Genomic DNA, 6,000 nt, shown 5'->3' with positions numbered 1-6,000 from the left:
TGCCGCTACTCGACATAATGATTCCGAGGTATTTATAAAAAGGGACAACGTCAAGTTTGTGCCCATCTAAGAACCATTTCTCAGTTTTCTTAATTATCCCACCTTGTTAAATACAATAATTTTAGTTTTGGCATGATTTACATTTAGGAGCCAACGTTTACAATACATGGACAATTTATTTAATAATCTTTGCAGCCCAACGACGGTATCACTCATTAAGACCAGATCGTCTACAAATAGTAATAGCCACAAATTTAGGCCAGCAATATAGACTCCGGCAGATTTTTCGGTTTGTAGTTCTCTTTCGATGTCATTTACAAAAAAGCAAAATAAAAGTGGGGATATAACAGACCCCTGTTTAAGCCACAATTACAATGAAAGAAGTTAGTCAAACCATGAGGTGTTCGAACACAAGCTTGAACATTGCTATACATTGACATTAAAGTACGAAAGTAATTTCCCTTCATACCAGATTTGAATAACTTATAGAAGAGTAGATAGTGTTGTACCCTATCAAAGGCTTTTTCAAAATCGACTTACGCACAAAACATTCTTCCTTTGGGTTTAGCTAAATAATCTGTAATAATAGTATTAAGAATAAATATATTATCTATTGCACTTCGCTATTTCTTAAAGGCTGATTGTAGTTCGATGATAGGACCGTTTTCATTTAACCATAAATCCTGTCTCTTATATAAAATGGAACAAAATATCTTGCCAATAACGGGAGGTAAATTTACATGTACAAATATTGCTTTCTAATACAGAGTCAAAATCTTTTAATTTGTATGTATACATATAATGAGAAGATTGGTTAACCTTCAGTATATGCAATTGTCATGTTTTACAAAATAGGACAAAGAGGAGGGTTACTTTTTACAAATGGAGAATGGGGGAAGGGTCATGTTAAAATAATTTTTGGTACACAGCAAAGTATTAAGAAAACAAAAATCATGGTGTGCTGACATCAGATAGATCCAGTCAGCAGATAGTCTTGCATTTTCAGCTGGCAGGCTGCAATACTCTTTTGTGAATAATTCCTATGGTTTGTCAGAAGAATTTCTCCCTATGGTCACTTTTGCTATAAGGGGAAATATACATATATCTAGTGACAATATACACGTTAAAATTTCTCCCTATGGTCACTTTCACTGTACGGGGAAATATACATATTATACCTAGTGACAATATACATGTACACATTAAAATTTCTCCCTATGGTCACTTGTACTATAAGGAGAAATATACTCTGGAAATAACAGCGTTGAGGTTGCTTGCTTGTGGCAATGAAGAATGAGACAAGTTTCAAGCAAAGACAAACAATATAATCAGTGTCGGTAACTTTTCAAAGTATAAACACCATGGGATCCAACATCCAACGACTCTGTTTACTGATTAGGACACTGCATGTGATAATGATCAACTGGGGCAGTGTGGCTCATACCAGAGGCTCATACCATTATGAAGTATAATATTAGATACAATTTCGTAAACAACAACAACAACAACAACAACTTCATCTTATTATAATTCAAGCTACATACAACATGTTATTTGTTGATCACTGAAATCAGTATTGAAATGGTTTTATTATTGTATCTATTCATGTACTTCGAATGATTTATTTTGTTATCCAACAGGCGCACAAGTAGCACTACTTTTACAAAATGAAGTCATCCCTCGAAAAATAGTTCATGTAAATTTACGCTCAAAAGTTGGGAGAGTTGAAAAAAAATACTCGACATGTGATCGATTTATCATTATTTAAAACTCAACTGTTTGTCTGACATGTAAATAATTGACTTTGGCTTTCCCATCGACTTGCAAGGGTAGACGATGCCTCCTGTAAACATGCTATACCAAATCAAGTACTGTTGTCTTCGCTTGGTACATGTAATTCTGACATCTTTGCTATGATCATACATCCTCTGATTAGCAAGAAGATGACTTCAATTCTGGTCGAAACATTGTGTGACTGTACAAACGTGTGTGGTCAATCTGATTAAAATCCGATGTGGTGAAAGCGGCTAGATGTCCTTATTTACCTCTATTCATCGTGTTGTGACGTTTGTTTTGTTCAATCACTGCGAACAAAACAAAGTCACAACACGATGAATAGAGGTAAATAAGGACATCTAGCCACTTTCACCACATCGGATTTTAATCAGATTGGTCTTTACCTAAATTGTCCTTGCTTGAAGCTCACTTCATGCAAGCAACCGCAACTCTCTACATTCCATAGTTGTACATATACCTAGTGAAAATATATACATATGAATTTCCCCCATGGTCACATTTCCTGACTTGAGTTTGTGCTCATTGATTGCCAAAAATGGATAAAATGTTAGCCTGGTAAAGGAAAAAGAAAGGAAAGATGAAAGAAGTTTCTATAATGCTGCATCAACTAGTAACCACTATGAATTCTAACACAATTTATCTCTGCTACATTAACACAATAAACATATTTATCTTTATTGGTAATACTGCATTCACAAACACCATCTTTTGGGAGGCTACATGGAAAAAAATACAGCTTTCAAAAAAGGTATATAGAAAATTAAAGAAACTGATTTTCTTTACATAATACTTCATTAAATTACCTCTGAAACCTCAGGGAAAATACCCCTGGAGCTTCTACTGACATCCTCTCAGGTCGATACTGAAGAGAAGGGGGCACTCCCTCTCTTGCTATCAAAGATGTCTTATTTTTGTAGTCTTTCTTGTGTTTTGTTGTGGTGGATTGGAGATGGTGGTTATTGAACAAATATGGGACATTGCAAATGTTTGGAAATGTAGCTTATTAAGAGTATATGTGTAATGAATAAAAAAAATGCGTAGTCTGATTGCTTTCAATTTGATGCATATGATAATGTATGTCCTGTCATGTTGTAATCAACGTATAAACTTAGAAATGTCACATTTTTGTTGCCATTGTTGTGTCTGGAAAAGTACTGCATCATGCCAAACACGGGTACATAGTGGATGACACATTATTGATTACAGTACAGTTACCATATCACGCTCCCACGTCAAAAAAAACCGCACTGTAAGACATGTTTAGCCATAGTTCTCTTCATCATGAATGAATATATCATGCTATATTAACGTAGTGACGTTGCACCACCTCATTAACATGACAGGTCAACCTGATTCCGCGGTATTTTTCAACTATGAGGGTATTGTTTCGGAAACGCGATCGTAAACGTATTTTAGATCGATGTTGTTGCACATTAGTGATCAGGTTGGTCCAGTGATATGCAAGTGTGGCATGGGTGGTTATGTTTTGGTTACATTTGGTGTTTTGGCAATACTTTTGGATCGATGAAAATCAGATGTCACCGTTTTGGTAATGGCTTGGCCAAGCTTGGTTTCCCAACTTGTGTTGTATTTATGACATCGCTACCAATTTTATAAGAATATCGCCAATCCCTATAATAATGTCATTGTTCTGTATTAGGACCGTCATAGACAAGAATAACACCATTTAGGAAAGGAATAACAGTTTACAAGCGACTGTGCTTCTGACAAGTTCATAGTGATGAGTAGGGAACATTTTAGATTAACTAATAACTTCTTTTATAAACTATCTATGAAGATTATCGGTCATTACGAAACCTTCAAGTTCAATTTGACATGTTCTGTAACTAGTGTGGTAGCTAGGTAATACATGTATATGTATATTTATAGTTATGCTTGAACTAATAATTAATATTAAAGAATTTATGTAAGAAACAGGGAGAAGAACAAATATTTACATGTACCACATTTCAGACAAAGCTATACATGGTACGCCATTGTATAAAAAGTCAAAAACAGGGTGACCGACCCCCCTCCCAATCCACCCCCTCCCCCCCCCCCCCAGGCTGAAGAAACTGACCAGTCCCTTATGACTGCTTTCCATGCTGATGAAGTTCCATTTATGACAACTCGCTGACGATCAGTTAGCCATGCCTTGACCCACTGAAGGACAGGACCAGTTATACCATGGTTTTCCATTTTGTTAATTAATCTGACATGGGATACTTTGTTGAAAGCCTTTGCAAAGTCTAAGTAAGTTAGTAAGTTAGTAAGACATGACTTCCCTTGACAAAAACCATGTTGCAAGAAGGGAATCTGATATATGTGTTCTTTTTTACAGTATCGATGCTACAGCTAGAAGAACCAAACTCATGTATGGAGCGTTTGGTAAATCATGGGGTACCAAATTCCAAAATGAAATTACTTAAATTGGATGGATCACCAGTGCTTTGCCTCTTCACAATTAAAGATATTGAAGAAGGAGAAGAAATTCTCTGTGATTATGGTGTGAAGAATTTGCCATGGGAGCAAAAACAGGTTGGTGCAATCTCCTGTATCCTAAATAGCAAAATTAATGGTAGCCGAAAATATCTCACTATCGAGTAATATACTACCTCTGATAGCAGAAAAAGGTTTAAGTTGCCATAAACATATAATTTCTATTCCCAATATAGTGACGAGTGAAAACTTTTGGCAATCAATGAGCACAAACTCAAGTCAGGAAATGTGACCATAGGAGGAAATTTATATGTATATGTTGTCGCTAGGTATATGTATATTTCTCGTTATAGTAAAAGTGACCTTAGGGAGAAATTTTAATGTGTATATTGTCACTAGGTATACATGTATGTATCATTTCCCCTTATGGTGAAAGTGACCATAGAGGGAAATATTAATGTGGATATTGTCACTAGGTATATGTATATTGAACACATATTGCCTGGCCATGAGGGCTATAGCACCTGTTTATTACACCCGGGGGACTGTGAGTTACCAGAATCACATGCTATTTCCCTCGGCCTTCGGCCTCAGGAAATAGCATGTAATTCTGGTAACTCACAGTCACGAGGGGGTAATAAACGGGTGCTATAGGCCAAATATAGGCCAGGCAATATGTGTTTTATAATATACCTCATGAAAATCTTGCTCTCTTCTCTTGAGGTTGGCAGACGACATCGTTCGAAGCTGCCATTTTGACCTTGCTGTGAACTTTTAATGTGTATATTTTCACTAGGTACATGTATATGTATATTTCCCCTTATAGTGAAAGTGACCATAGGGAGAAATATTAATGTGTATATTTTCACTAGGTACATGTATATGTATATTTCCCCTTATGGTTTAAATGACCATAGGGAGAAATATTAATGTGTATATTTTCACTAGGTACATGTATATGTATATTTCCCCTTATGGTTTAAATGACCATAGGGAGAACTATTAATGTGTATATTTTCACTAGGTACATGTATATGTATATTTCCCCTTATGGTTTAGATGACCATAGGGAGAAATATTAATGTGTATATTTTCACTAGGTACATGTATATGTATATTTCCCCTTATGGTTTAAATGACCATAGGGAGAAATATTAATGTGTATATTGTCACTAGGTACATGTATATGTATATTTCCCCTTATAGTGAAAGTGACCATAGGGAGAAATTTTAATGTGTATATTGTCACTAGGTACATGTATATGTATATTTCCCCTTATGGTTTAAATGACCATAGGGAGAAATATTAATGTGTATATTTTCACTAGGTACATGTATATGTATATTTCCCCTTTTGGTTAAAATGACCATAGGGAGAAATATTAAAATGTGTATATTGTCACTAGGTACATGTATATTTCCCCTTATAGTACAAGTGACCATAGGGAGAAATTTTAATGTGTATATTGTCACTAGGTACATGTATATGTATATTTCCCCTTATAGTGAAAGTGACCATAGGGAGATATTTTAATGTGTATATTCTCACTAGGTACATGTATATGTATATTTCCCCTTATGGTTTAAATGACCATAGGGAGAAATATTAATGTGTATATTGTCACTAGGTACATGTACATGTATATTTCCCCTTATAGTACATGTGCCCATAGGGAGAAATATTAATGTGTATATTTTCACTAGGTACATGTATATGTATATTTCCCCTTTTGGTTAAAATGACCATAGGGAGAAATATTAAAA

Source organism: Glandiceps talaboti, chromosome 23 (genome assembly GCF_964340395.1).
Source record: "Glandiceps talaboti chromosome 23, keGlaTala1.1, whole genome shotgun sequence".
Lineage (NCBI taxonomy): Eukaryota > Metazoa > Hemichordata > Enteropneusta > Spengelidae > Glandiceps > Glandiceps talaboti.
This window is presented reverse-complemented; position numbering follows the sequence as displayed.